This window comes from Hetaerina americana, unplaced genomic scaffold (genome assembly GCF_022747635.1).
Source record: "Hetaerina americana unplaced genomic scaffold, ioHetAmer1.1.p SCAF_7, whole genome shotgun sequence".
In the NCBI taxonomy this organism is placed as follows: Eukaryota; Metazoa; Arthropoda; class Insecta; order Odonata; family Calopterygidae; genus Hetaerina; species Hetaerina americana.
Window position 1 is genome coordinate 37,063,335 of NW_027287316.1, and position 21,472 is coordinate 37,084,806.

General features: G+C 36.3%; 1 protein-coding gene across 2 annotated transcripts in view; it reads right to left on the minus strand.

Moving 5' to 3' along the window:
• Positions 1 to 21,472, minus strand: part of LOC139696620 (neuronal acetylcholine receptor subunit alpha-10-like) — a 478,691-nt gene that overhangs the window by 183,807 nt on the left and 273,412 nt on the right. The gene's annotated exons all lie outside the window — the stretch shown is intronic.

Below are 21,472 nucleotides of genomic sequence, written 5' to 3' on the forward strand. Positions count from 1 at the left end.
CAAGTGCAAAACACGTCTCTACGCATGCAATAGAAGCTGATATGTGACTAGATGAAAATAAAAAATATGGTTAGAATAATCCATGGTAATATTCAGGGTTACTATATTCTGTGAGTTACGTGTACCTCCCGCTCTGAAAGTGATTTCAACTTAGTTATTACAATTTTCTAGCCACGCTACCACGTTTATCATAATAGCTTTTAACAGAAATCTCCTCGCTGCACTTGTTCTTATTTATTAATAAAAAAGCTGCATCATGCATCAGGATATAGTGCACACGTTATTACGTCCGTTTCATGGTACAAACTACCACTCGGCAATATTGTAATCAAATTGAATTATCATATTGATACAAGTATTTTAACCTAGAATTTACTCCTCTCGCTAAATTATTATTTGTAATCAAATAATATAAGTCATATTATTCCTTGTTTACCTTTTCAATAAACCAAAAACCTTCCCGCTGCTTCCCTCAGTCCCTCCATACCTTTCTTCCCATTAAAAGCTCTTTTATCCTCTTAATCGCACCTCCCAAACCTAATGGGTTTTTCAATCACTTCCCTTCCCTTTTTTCCAGTAATATTTTTTCCTCAGGTCAAACGACTCCAGAGATGTTTTGCTAATTTTATTGATTTTTTGTTTTTAAATAATTTTTTTGTTAATTTAAGTAATTAAGAGGTTTCGGAGTTGCGTAGGGACAGAGGGAAACCAGACGTCCACTTCTGCATGAACATAACTACAGACTAAAAGGTGTAAGCAGTTACAAGTTCTTTCCAAAACCCATAAAACTGACCTTAAAGGTAACTCCATATGATACGCAAGGAGTAATTGGAAGCAGATCGATAAATATTCCACCACAGATATCTGAACTCAGCGGAGAATTCTTTTCTCATATCTTTTCCGTCTTTCCGCACTGACGATTAATCTAAGCAACAGGCTGAAACTTGTGAATTTATGTATTTTTCTTTAGGTTTTATTTAATGGTTTGATCCAGAATTAAATGCTAAGATTCTTCGGATAGTCACAGTTTTTTTTATTTGTACCAACTTGTGTATAACATGCTTTAAGCCTGCAACGATCCAATGTCTCTGAATTTTTAGAGCACAGTAAGAATGGTTTTGCTAATGCAAATATATATTATATTTCTCAATATGTGTAATCCGCCTACAGTGAAAGAGTTTTCTGTATTAGAGGAAAGGGAGAGGTCACTTCAACAACCCGACGTATGGATATTCATGCTGAGGAGAGAATTCAATCGGTTAAAAAAATATATCCACATTCTAGACTCTCCCAAAATGGAGAAGTTTTCGACGGAGAAGTTCATCACCTATTTCCAATTTTTTCTTAATTTAAATTTTCTTAATTTAAAGCTGGAAAATTTCAAGAATACATGCACTTGAAATTAAAAGAACACGGGGACTAAAACCTTAATGCCAGCAGTAGGTGCCATCAGCGTGCCACTTATCAAAGGATTTTATTCAGCTAAGATATAAAATAAATCAGATGTAATTGGATGCATTTATATTTGATTTTTATCCTCATAAAACTTCATGGAAATTTCAAAAGAATTATTATTAACGCAGGGCATGAACCCCTCTTGCGATCCGTTTAAAATAAAAAAATCACCTGACAGACTTAACATCATTAAATATCATTATAATTAATTCAATATAACACATTTATCGCATTTGATACCACGATGGAAACCAATTCAGGCCGAATATGACGCTATAAAATCTTATGATTAAATAACATTAAGTTTTGGAATACTTAAGATGAAATTCATTCAATCCTCCGTATCAGCGATCGCGAAAATGTTATGTATTATAAGAAAAGTAATATTTTATAAACTGACAAAAGACAGCTACTTATTTATATTTACATAAAATGAGTGAGACCTTTAGATACCATATATTCTTAATGAAATCGTCGAATACGCACTGTATGACCGTTTTAGTTCAAATTTTGCTACCATTCGCCTTTTTCTCGAACCTTTCTATTTTTGAACTGCAATTCAATCTGAGAATCGTATAGTGTGAAAATATATTCGCCCTTAATAAATATCGTCCTATAAAAGAAACAAAATCTTCATTATGCTCGCTTCCATGTACAAAGTACGTTTGTACACCCAAACACACGCACACAAAACGGTCCGCATTTCGAAAACTAGGTCGAATCTCGGTATGATTTTTAATTCATGAGCAACTCACCATTAATTGTGTATGGATATAAAAAGATACATGCACGTGAGGAAAGAAAACACGATCAATGCAGCAGAAAATATGTTAAATATAACCCAAACCGAGCAACCATTTTCATTTTTACTACGCAGATCAGTCAACAAAGAATGCTACGAACAGATACAAAAAACCTCAACGATGGGCTTGGCTCAATGCTCGAGGAATTTAGAACTGCTAAGCTCCAGACTAGAGTCACTTTTATTCAACCGGTGATTCGATATCAATTGGTGCTATGTTTTGAGTTTCGAAAACGGTTTTTTAAATTAAACCCTTACCCGTTCTCTCAAAATAGATATTTCATTCAAAAATCCTCAGAATTTATAAAATAATAAAACTTCCTAGACGCAGGCATAAAGAAGTAGATATGAATTTTAAATTACTGTTAAATGTACCTTAAAAACAATTTACTCAACAAAGTTACTGCATAACTTGCTAATCTATAGAGCTGAGGAACAACTCTTCTGTTTTCTTACTTGGTATTTTATCACTCATGTTCCGGGAAATTAAAGAAAATCTTGGATTTTAAAGTGAGTTCTAAACTAGGATCTTAAAGTGAGTCTTAAACTCACTTTAAGATACTAGATTTTCAAAAAGTGACTTAAAAAATAAACTTACAGTTATACTAAATAGTTAAAGAGGTACAAATAAATTAATGTACTTTATTTCCTCTATGAACAATTAAATAAATAAAAGCCCTAGCGGAGGTTATTCCGAAAGTTTACGCAACGTTGGTGAAATTTATTGAGAAAGATATTTATTTCACTGCAAAGTGACTTTCCCAAATTAAAATATGCCTGTGCATAGGAAAATGTATAAAATGCACCCAAAAAAAATTGTACCATTTTTGATATTGCGTTACGACCATCCTGGTAGAATGGAACGTTGAGCGGCCGACGGCAGAATTTATGCGGCCTCTGTGAACTGCATAGGCGCATGACATCTCAAAAGAATAGTGCCCTATCTACATGAATTATGCAATACCCCGTTTTTGCGACGAACGGTAATGAGGCTGTTGGGATTAGTTATGGAAGGGAATAGTTTCAAGCAAGTATTTTAACATACTACCAAATCTTACGGTAGGGATAGTATCAGAATAAGCCGCATAATACAATGCGTTGAAAATGGCTGTGCCATAATAATCTCCATTAGAATCAAAGAATAAAATCAAGAAAATTTTCAATCTTAATATAATATACCTTCCTTTGCATCAACATGGCGAGGAATAACCACAGATACCTTAAAAATGACACTCCTTTTGTGTTTTATTTTATTCTTTTGTGAAATATAATAAAATATTTTCACGCCCAAGTGATACCCAACCGTCCCCTTAGCTTTCAAATCAGATTAATACATATTCAATTAAATACATTTTGTGTCATATACATTTTTTTTTAAATCAACTGGCATTTAAAAATACTCAATCCTTCCTTTTTTCATTTTGTAAAATATCTTTATTGCAATTAAATTCCCAGACGGTACATAAATTATTACGCCATTCAATTCCAGTGCCTCATGTAGTCATTGGAAGATATGGAGGCTTAGGATGATATAATATAATGTATTCTGAAATTTTTGGACTTTCAGTTTGTAGTTTTTTTAATTTCGAATTCATTGCTGAATCTGGGATATTTAGAGATGAAATATACAGCCAAAAATACTGAAAAGTCATTATTACACACCAGAGTCTCCGACATATAGAACAAAATTTTGAATCCAATTAATTTAAGCATCATTGTTATTTCATCCTACCCGATCTCCAATAAGGATTTAAGTATAACAAAGCAATGCTTGTTGCAACTATAAGTTCCATTCTCAACTCGAAACATTGTTGAATAATGTACGTGTGTTTGAAAACGTCCAAAGGACTGAATGGAGAAATCAATTTGAATTTATATTATTACCCCTTACTTTTTTATCAATTAATGTCCCCACGCCGACTGTTACAATGAAATTTCTGTCTTATTTATTTTCATTTAAATAAAGAATTGTTTTGTCCTAAACAAATATTATTATTTCATCAGTAGCATGAGTGACGGCGGAACGGGGGATGATAAGTCATGGACCAGAGTCAACTAACATTAAAATAGAAGTATGCTTCAAGGTATGCGAATAAAATCCATTGATTTGCCTTGATATTGTAGCATTAACCGTAGCTGGGAATCCATTGGACTCCGAAACCATAAAATAACGCTTTCTAACTCAATATACAATCACTTTAAAACGTCCCGGCTTGGTCACGGATGTCTTCTCTCTACTCTGATGTTGTCTGCATAACACCTCACCCCCCTTTAGATGCTCACCAGGACAGCTGAATCACTCGTATATAGGAGTTACTTCTTCTTAAAAATTACATAGACTTTGAATATTTTTCTATCAATTTATTACTCATATCTCATTTCTTTAATTTCATATTATACTATCATCACATGTGAAATATTCAAAATAATCCGCGAAAAATGTTCAGCATTGAGTAATGGTGGTGGATAATGGGGGGGTGAAGGAAAGGAATATTTACTTGCTGGAGAGGATGCTAGAGGAATTTAAAACATTGAGTCACGCGAAACTACATGGATATTGCTTATAAAAGGCCGTCTTGGGAAGGAAAATTGGATGAAGAGAAGGAAAAAGTGTAGCGAAAGTCAAGAGATTCTCATTCGGGAAGCTGATGGTGTCTGGTGGGGCGTTGGCTGAAGGCAACTATGACGCTCAAGAAAAATATTTTGTCACCCGGGAATTTTCTAATCGCAATCATGAGTCCAATCTCGGGCCTTTGCTTTCTGAGTGGAGAATCCCTGGGTAAAACGTACATGGCGCATGTCCTTGGTGTACCATTTTACTTCCATTCCTAGTGGAATGAAACTAGCAATCTTACACTTTCCAAGGACACTTCCTAAAGTTAGCGGGTGAAGGTCCACTTTTTTGACTTCTCGCAACCAACAACTACCCCAATTATCAGAATAGATGCATAGAAAATAAATGCGAAAATTTTGCTTGACTTTCACGCGCAATCTAAAGTTGAATATTTTCCAAAAGAGGAAATTAGGCATAGTTATTCTATCAATAGTGTTTAGAGATACCACGAATGAGCAAAGATTCTGATATACCCGATTAACGCTTGCATTCCAACAATTATTTAGTAGTCTGATTCTATCCATCTTCAGTTTTGATGATAAAACGGCTGTCGTGCAATGTACTGTGTTAATTTCTAAACAATTACAATTCTTAAGACAACCGAAGGGAATTTGGAGAAGGATGGGATTCCTCTGTTGACTTAAATGAAAAATTTATTTCTACAAAGGTAATGCTGATTCCAACGTAATACTCGGTAGTCTCTTGAAACAATTTTCTTTTTTTTATTAAATATCAAATATGAAATCAACTCTCCAAATAATCACTGTCGATTCAAATAGCGATGAAATCACGGAACACTAATATACATATACTTGAGCACGATTTGCGTTGTTTCATGCGTTGTATGGTAAAATTCGAACGTAATTAATAACCAAATGATTACACTTTCCGCTTGATAGTGGAAGAGTGTTATAGTTTGTTCATTATTATAGCTGAATACCTTCCACCGACGAATACGGGAAATTCCTGGCTTCAGGCTACCCGTTTTCCCTAGGCGTACAGCCTAGGATGTGTGATTTAGAGATACCTCATGTTTCCGGGGTTTGACTCACGATATGTGTGAGTGAGTTCGGGGAGGATTTGAGTTCACGGAGGGAGCAAGACAAGGTCAAGCGTGAAATGGCATACTAGACACTCGGACATAGCTGGGGGAATTCTCTATAGAAATACCACCACTCCGGCGGGGCACTAGGACGCATAAATTTTCCCGTAAAAACGTACGCGTGGGTCATGGAGGGGACAGGGACACGAAAGGAGTTTTGGGGAAGGAAATAGGGTACGATGTGGTCCCGGAGCAAAGCGTAAAATCTCGGCCACCAAGATTAAAAAATGAAATAAAAACATTTTGCCCGCTGACCCTTTGAGAACATCAATCAACACAAAAATAACCTGAAATGCGAGAACACGCCTTTCATCGATCGAAGTAAATTATTTTATAATTCAAATCCCACCATTTACAGTTGTGATTCCGGGAATTGAATTCATCACATTTTTTTCCGCCTGACATCGAAAGGTTTTTTTGTGGCTTGAATTTAAAAACAATCCCACTATAACTTAAGCTAAAACAGTTACAGATCAAGAATTTTTATGGCACTACAATGCTTATTTTTTATCTTAACAATATTAATGACAGTAAAATTTCTTAGCCAGGTATTTTTATAGTGTTGCATTTAAGTACTGCATGTCTCATTGAATATCAACTCGACTTCTAAATAATAGAAAAATCAGACAATACATCTAAAATGATAGTGAGTCAATGGTGAGATCAAACCAATACCAGCGCCTAAGTAGCCTAAGATAAACACCCCTGTATTTAAAACCTTAGCTTTAATCTCGTGAACTATGACACTACGAGCGCGACTGCGAATACCTTTGACATTGCCTGTGCTATATTTCAACATAAGATCTTTTTCCATCAAAACTCCCAAAATGACGAAGTTTAAGAGGACGTTCTGGTAGTTTAACTGGCTAAAGAACTCGGTCGGACCCAGACGAATCCGAATCCCGGTCAAGGATAATGATATTTACACTTTGAATTTTCTGCTACATCATTGCCTCATATGAGGAGTTTAAAATTAGTAGTATTAAGATAACGGGCCCAAAATTGGCCATGATCCTCCTAAAATTTACCACAAAGATTAAATATAACGTAATCCATTGAGAGAAATTTTTCTCAGCGGTACTGCAGTTCAATTAAACGTCATAAAATGTCGAAGAAAAATACTCAAAAGATCTACAGAAACATTTGTCCATAAATAATTGAATGTGAGGAAAAGATACACATGCTTTAGCCGGATAGACTTTCTCAACGAGTGAGAGGTTTATCTGAAAAGTTTCTCATGGCCTGCAATGCTAAAAAATTCAGTAAATAATAATTTTCCTCACTAGTAAGCCTAATGGGTCGCATGTAAAACACAATTCGCGTATTTCAGATGTCAAAACTGCGGATAGACATTGTAGAATCATAAAAAGCAGAAGGAGCGTGGTAAGGTTGTTAACTATCACCCACACTTGTCAACGTCTCTGAGGATAAAATGATAAGAGAGGCGTAATAAGACCTGGAGGATCAATTGAAAGTAATAGAGAATTTAAAAAGTCAGACATCTTTGCTAATTATCGAACACTTATTGGAGTTAGCAATCGTTTTTAAACACATTGCCGAAAAAATGCAATTAATTCAGACTAAACGGATATAACGATATCCACAATACATAGAATATGCTATTCAAAATTAACGTTAGAGTCCACATATTAAAAAAATAGAACATTTCATCTGTTTAGAACTGACTTACTTTAAAGAACTAGTTGCGCAAACCTGATTCTGCCCTATGCATAAAATGATTTAGCTCATAAAAATATTTTTTTTAAATTAAGTAGTAAAGTACCAATGTCAAAGAACTAAGTAATTATGATTTAGGTAAAATGATTAACACCAAATTAACTTAGATTAGAGTATACGGTTCAACCCTTTTATTGGAGTAAGGGAATTACACTGTAAAACTAACATTCATTTTGACTGTCATGGATAGAAGTAAGCTATGTGTTGCAAAAAGAGACTCCATGATAACCGATTGAGCTATGAAAATGCAATAAGTCGAGTTAAATATTAAAAAAGAAGTGAAATTTGACGATGGCATATTAGTACTCAGCCATTAAAGTAATGGCTATACTTCAGACGTTAACATTTACGTGAAATACATCGTTCCCAAGACACACAACTTAGAGAAAGTAGGCATACATGAATTTAACAACCTTCATGGGCGGAAACTATGCTTATCGAATCATTACTCTCTTTAATTAAGACGAAAATGTAACATTTTGTTCCTAAACTTTGGTTAGAGAAAGTCTAACTTGGGCAAATTTACGGGACCAACTCGATGCCTGCACGTAATAGTATACGTTGTACTCGTAGCACTAAATAGCAATCTTCACGAACGGCTCCTCCTCATTTCCACTTGTCTCCTCTGGGACTTGATTTATACCCTAACGGAGAATTACCCGGACTTCCTTCGATGTGACACTCGACAATATAGATCTCGTAATCTATTAGAAAGGGCAAAGGAGAATCAGGAGTCAAACTTCTGCTTGGGGAATTTCGTCGACGACGGGGGGTCGTCGTGGAAACTTTCACTCATCTCCCGCTGCGAGGGATTGAGCGTAAGACGGCAGGGGGTTCTTTGGGAGGGCACATGGACATATTTCAGTGGTTATAGATTGTAAATATCACACTAGGTTATGAGACGCAATTTATATCTCCACTCTAACCGTGAGGTATAACATAACGCAAGAGTACAAAAAAAGAAAATTCGAGCAGAAAAACGTAGTTTATGCATCAATCTCATGTTTGCTTAATTTTTCAATCATGAAAATTAAGGTTTATCAAACCCAGGATTTATTTAGGGCAGTTCTTTTAGACATACTATTCCCTACCTCTACATTTCCTCGTTCTATCTCTACATTCCCTCATGGCACCTTGCACCAGTATATTCAATTACTTGCTTCTCGTAGTCCATCCTTTCTCTATTAATTCCTCCCCAATACCTTTCTTTAATTACATTATTCGGTAATCTTTTGTGCCTGATAATGTGTGAAATTAGTATTACCAGTTACTAGCAACATATAAGTTTCTTTTGGGTCAGAAAAACTGAGATTCTTACAGAAGATTACGGCAAAATCAAAGAAATGGAAAGAGTATTTAGAGAATGTTTGTTACAGAAACGAATGTCACGCAATAATATAGGGAAAAGAGGGCACAGTCTACAATGAAAAGAAAGGAGACTACATCTTCCCATATAAACCTAACGCTAACAACCCGAGGATATTTTGACAACAATAATTATAATCACCCCGTACAACTATTTCCCGAATTATTTCGGATTTAACTCTGAGTGCTATCTTTGAACCACCCCGTCTAAAAATGCAAACGGTATGATATTTTACTTTACTTGACCTCAGTATTGAGCCGAATGGTGGCAGAGTGAAAGGAAGTGACTGGTAAATTTGTGGTGTTTTCACAAGTGCCCTGAGGCTTAGTCCGGAGGTGGGTACTGCTCTCACCAATTTAACTCGAGCTTTTACCTGTTAATGGTTAAGTTGATGATTGCTGAATGAAGTAATGGAAAACCAACGAGATTTAGCACTAAAATATATGTTCAGTTCAAGGAAATGAATAGTTTATTAGTCAACGAATATGGAACTCTAAAGTCACTTGAAACAAGAGAATTTTGGCCACCGCAGCTATGGATCTGAAGGTTTTGTCTAAGATTTCAACTTTTCGATAAACTTACGTATGCTATGGGTTGAATAGGGTGCCTCAAGTTCAAATCTGCAGTAAATATAATAATGAACCAAATGGTTGCTTTTGTGAATGTGGGTATTCCTAAGCCCTTGCCGAGCCTTATAACGCGTGCAGAATGCAAGTTAAATTCAAACATCTAAGCGAAAGGTTTCTTTTTACTCTGCCACTATTTAATTTCTAGGAAATATCTAGCATCCAAAAAATCACACAACTGTATTACAACTGAGTGAGCTCAAAATCAGCATTGAGGGCTTTACGAATGTGGGTTATAATTAAGCATTAGAAAATGCACAGAATTAAAATTTCGGAATCTTAGACAAAATACGAAAGACGTAAATATAAAAAATAAGGCGTAAATATGCATATAGTAATATAAAATAGATGATACTATCGAGTTAAGAATTTGAATAAAGGTTAGCAAATAGTTGGGTTTTTAAATTGAGCCATTCATGGGGTACACACATTAGATTAATATGCGAAGAATATTAGACTTAAAGAAGCTAGATTTCATAAGAAGGATTATAGGCAAATATAAGGAAACGATAAGAGAATTGTGTTATTCCGTTGTATTAAAACTATATTTTTTAATACGCGGCATGAATTAAGTAACCAAAGGGAGAAAATGTTAATGCAGTGATTGGAAAAGGTTCAAAGAAAATCCGCAACGCTAGTAAAAACTGACTGCGAGAAAAAAGTAAGCGAGATGAAAGTGTAGGAGGAATTCGTTTGGAAGTCCATTTATTCACGAAGAGAGAAGGCAAGACTTTTGCGAAGAAACAGAAAATCTTTTTTTTCTTGCAACAGGGATCATATTTTACTTACGAGGGAATAATCATGGCACCAAATTACAGAGGTTGATTCGACCACCAGGATAAAATAAGAGAAATAGACACCAAAACAGACGATTTCAAACACTCGTTCTTCCCTCGCATATTACATAACCATAATAAAAACTTCATTATCTCCACTTTCTCCTAATTGTAAAGCAAAATTTAAAATTCTACTCCAACAAATTATGAATAATGCAGATAGGCATGAAATTGTGTACATGCGATGCGATGCTCTTTAGCAACGATGATGAAAACGCACTATTAGCCCAATCGTACAAGAAAATAAGATTGTAAGAACGTCGAACCCAATTGCCTGTCATAATTAATTTACGGGCTACAACGCAATGATATAGTCAAACACAACAGCTATGGCATCGCGTATAATGGCATATTAGTGTTTATGCATACAGGTGTATAAGTCATTACATATTGTATCATATAGTATGGCTGCCGGGGCATTGTGTAGTTGTAGTTGTAAATTAGAGTGGACTCTTAACACATTAGTGGCCCCCAAAGCCACACATTTGAAAAACTTATGGTGGAAATAATAATTCCCTTAGACCTAGTTTCCAACCTGGACCACTCATCGCTCCAGTCGAGCCCTTCAGCCAGTTAAGGCCAGCGAGGCGTTCTTCTCTGCACTGAGAATTGCAAACTGCGTTCATTTTCCAAGCGACAACGGTTCCCAATTGAAGTTTTACGGTAAAATACGAACGTTCGCGTCTTTTAATGTGGCTGGGCAGCCAGGCTTAAAGCATAATATAACACGAAGGAATTGACGAGTAAAAGGTTTGAAACAAAAGGTGTAATCGTCCCATAGTGCCATATGAGAGAAATATACTTTCTGGACAGTGCCTAACCAAAAAAAGGACACGATGTGAAGGGTGTCTACAGTGTAGACATCGGTTATCACTTTAAGGATGGGGTACCAAACCAAGTATGCTCTGTCAGCCGAATTTCGCAATAAAAAAATGGGAGGATCAATCGGAGAACTTGAAACCTTTTTCACACATCTTAGACGGACGTGGGGTGTTCCATGTCTCCGCTGGAATGTCAACCAAATCGGACAAAAAGACCGCGAAAGACTAAACCTCCGCCACTCACCTCCCAGAGGATAGCACCCCACACGTGTTAGTATGCAGACGCGTAGAGCGAGAGAGAGACGAAGAGAGAAAACGAGAGCTAACTGGATCTTTCCCAAAGGGGAGCGAAACGACGGTCGTGGTTGTGCCACAGGGCGATAAATCAGTGTCACGGACATCGTTTTAATTCGCGATTACGCCTCCCTCCCTTCCAACGGTTGGCCAACCGGGAGGGGGGAAGGGAGAGCGATTCCTTTGGAATCTGCCCGGCTGGAAATTAAAAAAAAAACAGGATGAAGAATGCGAGCCCAAAAGAACGAAGGCGGGGGATGAGAGGGTTTGTGGAGGACGGGAAAAAGAGGGTGCAACACTAAAGCGGAAGAAGGTTGAAGAGAGAGAATTAAAATAACTAGTGAAAGAAGGGTCGAAGGCGTGGGTAATGCGAGGTAGTAAGAGGAAAGGGTTCACCTAGGCAACACACCCATTGTGAGAGCAGAGCAAGCATTCCGCCAACAATCAACGCGTTTGGAAACAAAGTGACGTGTTGCTATTTCTCGCAGTATTACAAAGGGTGGCTATACCGTTAATAAAAATGAATCGTAGGGATATTAAACAAAGGAAGTGATCGGCATGGTAACGGACCCACGCGAAGGGATAGCCAGTGAGATTGGCATTTTACGCGAGAGAAGGATAGGCCAAAATTAATTTACATATTCATAGGATGAAATATCACAAATCCTTGATTTTTTTTCCTCTTTCACAGGGGCATATGGGATTAATTTGAATGCAATTGACCCACATAAATAAAACAAAGGGAACGTAGGCCATTTTCATGTGCTATCCAGGAATTCTGAAGACGCTGCATCAATCCTGCGGTAATCAACGCGAAGGTTGGTTTGTTAGGAGTGAGCAGAGCTCACCTAGTACCAAGCACTTCATAGGTTGTGAAATTCACAAATCCGAAAGGTGCCATATTCTTTCCCTGCGCCACCAATTGTTTCACAGGAAAATGGTACCCTAAAAATCATAGTTTTGGTGAAGCTTAAGGCGACCAGGAGGCGTTACCCAGAATCAACCCCGGCACCTACGGTTTTTACTCAAGTATTCCAGCCATTGGGCTACAACGCCTCCATGTTTTGCATAAATAATAATAAAAATGCATTTCTGGGAAACACCCCTATGTCGCCACTTTTTGATAATATTAGAAAAAAAATTTCTTCCCAATACAAGCATTCATAACATCTAAATTAGACGTCAGAAAGGAAATATGAGTATGTACGATTTAGCAAGTTAAGATGGATAACGCAGTTCCTCTAAAAGTTAAGATTTCATTTTTGCAAAATGTATTTTACGTCTCGACAGGCCTGTATCGTATTTTATGTATAGAAGTTGAGTATTGGATTATAAACTTATATACGCATAAAATTTTTATAAAAGTACCGCAAAAATAGCAGCCATAATGCAAAAATTAAATAAATGGAATAAGGTAAAATCTGTAAAAGAACCCAGGGCCCCAAAATGCTCATATTATCAGGTTGAAAAACATGTTTTAAGATGTATGGCATTGTTTCATTTAATTTTTAGATTTCAAACACCATATTAACTGAGTAATTATATGTTATATTATTTATATCAAACACAATAGTATCACAGTTGCTAATTGTGAGTCATATTTCTCGATTAATCAACAGAAACTATAGTTTGCCCGGAAAATCAATTATGGAAGGATGGAATCAATACTATGATTTCAATCTGAAGTAGTTTTTCATATCTGTAGCAGGCGCTAAAAAGTTTTTTACCCTTTCTGAGATAAAATATTCAAAGCTTTTTATATTAGAAATAAGTTGGTCAGCTACGTATATGCTCCATGATATGTTTTATGTGACATGTGGATATTTTCAACGCGTATAAAATCTAATGAAAAAGAATTATGCATAAGAAACCAATTGCGTTTTCGTCAACATTCTAGTTAGTGGTTAAGTTCGGAGAAAAGCGGATAATCGAAGCACTTCCCTTATGATAACATCGCGGATCCCAAAAGTGTGTAAGACTGGATATGTATAAAGTGTTAATTTTGAGTATTAACTGATAAAAAATAAATTTTCACCCGCCATGAAATTTTTCCTGCATATAACTAGGCATTAAAGGATACGAATGTATGTGTGCCGGCATAAAATTCATAGAAACTGTCTTCTCTGACCTTCCGGAATAATATTATGTATATGTATTAATCGATAGTAAATGAAACAGATTTGAAAATAAATTTTTACATCAATCCATAATTAACGGAAAAAAAGAAGTTTTGGAGGCCTCGATTTAAAATCTATGATGAAACTACCCTCACTACAAAGTCGCATATTACTGTGAATACTTGAATAAAATGTAAATGAACACGATAAAAAATGAATAAATAATCAAAATAATATACTAAAGATAAATGTGCATTACATAAATGTTCAACCTTTGGCTAAGCAAATAACCAGTCCTTAAAAAAATAAAACATTGAAAAATGGTACAATTCTATTTACTGCGTTTTGCACAGGATCTATACTCATCGGTAACACTCAAGCTGTATTACCCATGCTGTGTTTTTTTACGGGTTCAAGATATTTTTATGAAACCACATGTAGGTCAGGGAAAGGAACAAACCTACTTGATGTGTGGATTTCATGCACCGTCTGGCACACTACAAGGGGCTCTATGCATCCTCACCCATCGAGACAACCTTTCAGTTGATTACTGTGGTTACAGAAAATAACCTATTGAAGAAAACTCCAATCGATCTTCGTAATTTTACTAAAATAGCACACGCAGGTTGTACATTTCTCCGAACGAGCAGCAAAGACTTAATTTCCCCCTCATAGATACGATAGTTTCAATACGCTATAAATTTTCAAATTTCTAAGTGGAAAATAAACGTACGTAAAAAAAGGAGCAGATGTAAGATAAAATAAGGAGCAAAGGCTTCTTGCATTGGTTCTGAATGGTCCTGGATCCTTATTTCTGATGTCTTTTCTTAAATAATTTGAAAATATTACACGTGTTTCACTATGTCCGACGTGTACCAACTAAACCATAATTCAATAGAGATAGAGTTTGGGAAGTAAGAAGCAATTCAGATAATGAATGCGGTCATCAGCATAAAAGGATTACATTGACAGGCGAATTATCATAAAGGCTTGATAGTCTGAGTGCATATGAGTTGCAGATATTTTCCTCCGCGTTTGCATTCAGGTTTTAGTAGGTGCTAATACGAGGCAAGTGTAACACCAGGCCTCCGCTAAACTAGAGACCATAAACTTTGTCATTTTATAGATGGAAGAAGTGATCCATTGCTACCTCTTCTCTGCTCTTCGTAACGCGCAGACGCCGGTGAATGATTAACTGGCATATTAAGGTTGGGGTAAACAGCGTGTAATGATTGTTATTGTGTTGTAAGCTTGTAACCAGGCCGTCGCGAAAATTTCCAAAGGAGAAGAACTCTTGACCTGCTCTTTTTTTATTTCTCCACAAAGTTATATATATTTTTGTTGGCAATTCACAGAAGTAATCTAGAGAGAGGCTTCCTGGAAATCCCTGACATTAATTTCCTCATTTTCAATCATCTTCTCCACGAGAGGACGCTTTTTTCTTCAATACCGGAAAAGAAATCTTAGAAGAGACTGCTGGAACCTTAAGTATCACGGTAATTTTCTACGCACTCATCATAAAAAAGGAATTTTCTCCTTACCCCAACCTGGATAATTCTGCCAATTTGCTCAAGGCAAAAATGACCAAAGGGAAAGGCACGAGAGGTCCCGGACGGAAGAAATTAGCAAGAGCTTTAACTCCGAAATAAACTAAAACGGTTTCTGTAAACCAAAGGTACCACAGTCAGAGGTTCGCTGACTAGGAATTTCGAAAACTCGAACTGGCATTAAATGTAAAGTTCAACCCGTGTAAAGGTTCGACGAGATGAAATAAATCATTCCATCTCCAATAAGAGGAAACATTACAACTGCAGATAGAGGAGTTCAATGTAATATAAATGCGTAGGGGGGTAGCCACCCTTGTATTTCGTTCTGCACGAGTAAACAGAAGCAATTAGTCATGTATTGTATTGGTTACATTCGCAGTATCTCCGCTTTTCAATAAATAATTTAAAATATTCCTTTTTGCCATTATTAAACATCCTTACGCTTATCTGCGCTCGGTGCTCAAATAATGATTCTCCATATTAAGAGATTTCTTGTACGTTTCCACAGACATACTATACTGTATAGGCAGACTCGTACATGCAAAACTTAAATATATACGCTGCTTCTGCATGTAAATTAAATGTGTACCTGATGATGCCACAATTCCGTGAAACCAGTTGCATCTTAAATATAAAGACAATGGAAAAGTACAAAAAATCCTTTATTGAGGATATCAAATACTTCCATGAAGTGAAACCTGAGACCGTAGAGTATAATATCACTCTTGTTCTAAGATAGGTTCCCATATTTAATACGCGTAAACATTTTAAAGCTAGGGTCTTGAAATAAGTCATCCCTGTGCTTATACGTCATAAGAAATATTAGTTACATTGTAATAAGTATTAGTGTACCACCTTAGTGGAGACTTTTCATTGAACCTGGTAATACACACCACTGTATTTCTAAGCCCTATCTAAAGTGATATAAAAGTAAAACTCATTAGAGTGGTATTATTAAAACTGTGTAGTCTATCGACTAAGAGTAAGCTTTTGATGGACCCTGATCCAACATTTTTCAGTACTTCAAAACCCAACTGACTGAAATAAAATCTCTGTTGATCCCAATCAGCATATTAATGCAGCTCGTTATTTAGATCTGAATACTTCTAATCTCCCTTAAATCCATCCAAAACACCAATTCATTTCCTCCCTCTGCTTCAATTTCCCATAGTAATTTCCCATCCCTGTAAAACCTATATTACCGCCTATGACATCGTACTGTAACTCATTATTTCCCGCATCCACTTGTCCCGCCTTCTTTGAAATTATGTCAACAGCCATATCACTTCCACTACGACACCTAGAGTTTCATCGCTTGTTTTCTTTTCCGTCCTTCCCGTACTCACACCTAAAAGGTTTCCAATCTACGCTTTTCTCCTGCCTCAATGACAAAGTTTCGGAACCATATAATTCTACGATTTGCAATCAGATTTACTCCAGTCATTTCTAGTCGGCACCTGTCATCAACTCCCACATTCATATCAACAACCGTTGAATGAAAAATGAAAGTTATGTCGAGGATTGAGTAAACTAACGGTTGACATGGTAGCATAATGCTCTTAATAAGGCTTTAAAAAATCATCCATTTCCAATTGCTTGAATATACATGTTAATTTAAGTTTCAGGTAGTTTTTTCCTCTCTTGTCTGCTCAATTTACGTTATTTGCTTTATCAGATTCTTTACAATAACCCATCACCAATCAGAATGTCATGTGTTTAGTATATTAATGTTGTTGCGCAATTTTATTTCCGCTTAAAGGCAAACCTTGAATGAAATCTGAATTATTTGTCTTTTATTAAGAAAATTAATCTCAATAATATTTTTTAGTCAATGGACGATGAGGTCGTGTACTTCGCTGTTTCACACGCAAAAAATGTTCGCGGAAAAAATCATATCGACCGATCTTCACTGATTCCCTTAGTGTAATCAAGTTTTTATTTCCTTCCTCAAACTTATTTTCCAAAATCCCACCATGGCAAAATAGGGCGTAATGGCATCATAACTTCATGGCTGTGCAACTAATGAAAAAATGAAACACGCTCTTTACTGAAATCCACAAAAAAAATATTTTAAAAACTGAGACTAACATTTTTCGCATATCATACGTACATCGCACGGTGAAAATGAATGCTTTGCCTAATCGGTCGTTTTATACCGATTGAGGTCAGTGTGATCGTAAAGATACTAATCACCGTTACTGGCCCCTAAATACTGGCCCTGAGGGTGCTGGCGAGCCATTTTCAGTGGATTAAGGCATGCATTCACTGCTTGATCGGAGTAATTAACGACTATAAACAGCACGCATATTCTCACGAAAGAAGTCCTTAAGTGATGGACTCAATTCAAGTCCTCCTCTGCTCAATTTCGAAATGAGCGGCCGTTTATATAAAGATAAGCTGTTTGACATTCAAAAACCAGTACTACCTATTGCTGTAGTTAAGATAAGTTGTAACAGGAATTAGGGAGCAATTTCATCCATAGGAAGAATTAAAACAGAACAATCATTTGTAATAATCTTCTACAAGCCACCTTAAAGTCACAGCATCGATTTGTATTGCTTTTACTTTTATTTTTTGTGGAGTATACTCTCTCTTGAAAGGAAGTGTGTTGTGACAGCATTACTTCCAAAATAAGGTAAGGGCTGAATTTCAAATAAAATAATATTAATTAAATATTTCCAGTGAGTTTATTCTTTCTCAATCTGATCCCAAAAGTTCATGTTCAGTCATATTATATGGATAAACATTAGAGAATTTTATCATCACCTTGGTGGATTTTGTTCGCCACATTTAGTTAAATTTTCTCGACTTTTCCGGGTCGAAACGGCAATTCAGAAACTTTCGAAGAAGAAGTTTAGAATTTTGCCTGTAAAGTAAGATTTTATATGGTAACTTTGCCCTCCATTGAGTGCATGCAAATTGAGGCGATTCAAAAATAAATTCTCGCAATTATGAAACGAAGTGAATGACTCTTTAAATCATTAATCTTTAAACCTAATGGAAAGTGCCGATCTTGCATTTGATGTTGTAGCTTCAGATTCAATAATTAGTTTACGAGAAATCATATTCGTCCATTAATGTCGCATAACTACGTGTATTATAATAGATATTCCAGTGGGAATTGCTTGTTTTCCATTTGGCTATTGTACACCTATACAAATAACTTAGGCCCATGTTTTAGATGCACGTTTCACTTATTTAGACCTACTGTAGTAGTGAGGGTAACCTATGACAGAAAGTATCCCAGAAAAAAATTTTCGATGCATGTTAAGGTATTTCAAATTTTAATTTATTAACCAAGATAGTATTTTTCTTAAGAAACCGCTTAACCGCCAGTAAGGTGTTACTTCGCTGTAGTTTGGTAGCATTTGATAAACGCGTAAAGTATTTTGGATTCTTGGAAAAAATATTAATCAAGGAATTGGAAAAGATTCAGAAAAGTCAATTTGATTATTTAAAACTTTCTACGGAAAGAAAGTAAGCGTTATTGGAGGAATTAAGCTGGGAATCTAAGAGTTCTTGGCGAAACTTACTTTAAAAAGATGCCACTGAGTTTTCTTGCGACGGAGAGGCAATAAATATAGCACCTTTATACCTTGGTAAATTCGACCACCGGTATAAAATGAGACAGATTGACAACGTCACAAAAAGATTCAAGTACTGCATCCCTCGCACGTAGCATATTCATCACAAAATTGAATCCATGCACCCGAAAATATATAAGGTCAATCCCAAAAGTAGTAGGACTGAATTGGTTTAACAAACAAATATTGCTAGAATTGATACATTACATTCACTCAAAATTCTTCGAAGTAGCACCCTTGTGCGTCCACACATCGCTTCCCGCGGGTTTTTCAGGCCCTTTCCGGAAGGCATCGCCCGGAACGCTGCTAAGCTCCCGGCTGCTAAGATCACGGCCTGTTGTAACGCTTCCACCGATTCGGGTGACGTCCTTTTAGCACGGATTTGAGGTGGGGAAAGAGGAATGAGTTTGTTGGGTCAAAGACAGGGCTGTAGGGTGGCTGAGGCATGGTCGAGAAGCCCTTGGCAGATTCGCGTGCGAGTGTCCTCTTGTTCATCCGAGGGTACTCGCGGCACCATCCTCGCACACACCTTTCTCATGCCCATGTGTTCAGTCACAAGTCGACACACATCACGATTAGGGATGCGAAATCCTTCAGAAACCATGCGAACTTCAGATAGCCTACGATCCGGTCCAACAAAGCAAAAGTTCGCTCTTGTAAGAATTCCGTCACTTTTTGAGATCATAGGACGTCAGGAACGTTCGTCATCTTCAACACCTTCTCTACCCTCCCGAAACATTTTGTGCCACTCAAAAACACTCGATCTATCCATAAATTTACCGCCATAAGCAGCCTCTTGCGTGTCATGAGTCTCTTTCTTGGTTTTGCCCAGTTGCATGAAAACTTCGTAGCGCTAAGCTGTTCTAATAACCGGTTCATGACGGAGCGGACGAGGTCATGTTGAAGAGGGTTCGCAAACGAACGATCCGAATTCCGCAAAGGCTGGGAGCTAACTGCCATCGGCCTCCAGCCTTTTCTGAGATTCCCTCTTCTGTACCCGGCCAGGAAAACCGCCGCCCCTGCGTCCGTCTATCCGGGAAAAAATAAGTCATCCTACCTTGTATTTACTAAAATGCATAAATAAGTCAATCATTCCATTGTATATACAGGTACATATATATATATATATATATATATATATATATATATATATATATATATATATATATATATATATATATATATATATATATGCGTACTTGTGTTGGTATACATGACCAAGTGTATGATTCATGCATCCAGGGACGTATATTTTTACATTAAAGCTGATGCCCAAACGGCTCCTCCACATGTCCTTGTCGCAGCTTGCGAAGTATTGTGTCGACATTTACTGAAAAGCCTCCTTAATGTTTTGCGGTAATACCCTGGACAAGATTTTTCTGTGGGTTTATTCAGTACTGAGTAATGTATAGGTTTTGTCGTTTAAGCTCAGGCAGTGTGTATAATGTTATTAAAAATAGTTTTACGCCGATATATGATGAAATTCCAGTAGCACGTCAGCAAAAATAGATGGATCCTTGAATATTGAATAACATTTTCCACTGAGTAAAATTCCACGTTTTCTTTCCTCAGAAATGAATTAAATGAATGATGTTGGATAACTGTTACGAATACGTTCTTCATAGGTACCTCTTCATCAAAATAAAACACCGAAGCACAATTGTGTCTCTCACACTCCGGCTATCAAGTTTTTTGTCAAGTCATTCTGCAACCAGTATCACATACTCAATTTGGTCATATGAGCAGTGAAAAAATAAAAATCATTAATGTCACACATACCCATGTTATTTCATAACCAGACATCATATAAACGTGTTTTTTGCCTTCTAGTGGCATCACGAGCAATTTCTCTACCTGATTGATGCACTATAAAAACATGTAATTGAAGCAATATTTCACGATGGATAAACATTATAACCGGACGACTCCTAAGTAGACGACGTCCGTGGTATTTTATTTTATACTATAAAAGTAATAGTTACCTTAAAATTTACCTTAATCGAGTACATAAATGATGAAATTGATTCTTAATTTGAATAGATGGAAAACTTCACAATAAATGTATTAGGGCCAAGTTTGATGAAAAGAAATATTCGCATATTCAATTATTTCAATATTAATTATTCCTTAATAAGGTGAATAAGGAAAATTTTAGGAAAGATACGGGCTAAGCTACCCATTTAAATTGGAGGTCAAAAACTAGATCATGTAGGATATTATATATCTTGGATTTTTTTACAGTAAGATGGTCACTCTAATAAAGACTTCAAAAGAAGAAAAGAAGGCAAAAAATGCCTTCACAAGGAGTGGGAGTTAATGACAGGGACAGTAAGGATTTAAGAAAAGATCTCGTAAACTCTGAAATGGAGGGTGACAAAGAATCATGGACGTTAAAGTAATATGGTATGCATGGATTTGAGGGTTTTGAGATGGGAGTGTATTAAGGATAGAAATATTAAAATGGATTGAAAGTGAAACTTGCTAAAAGATACTGGGCATGATGATGAGGGGAGAGGATTGTTGGGAGAAATCCACAGGAGTCAGGAAAGATTAGCAGGGTACATTTTAACT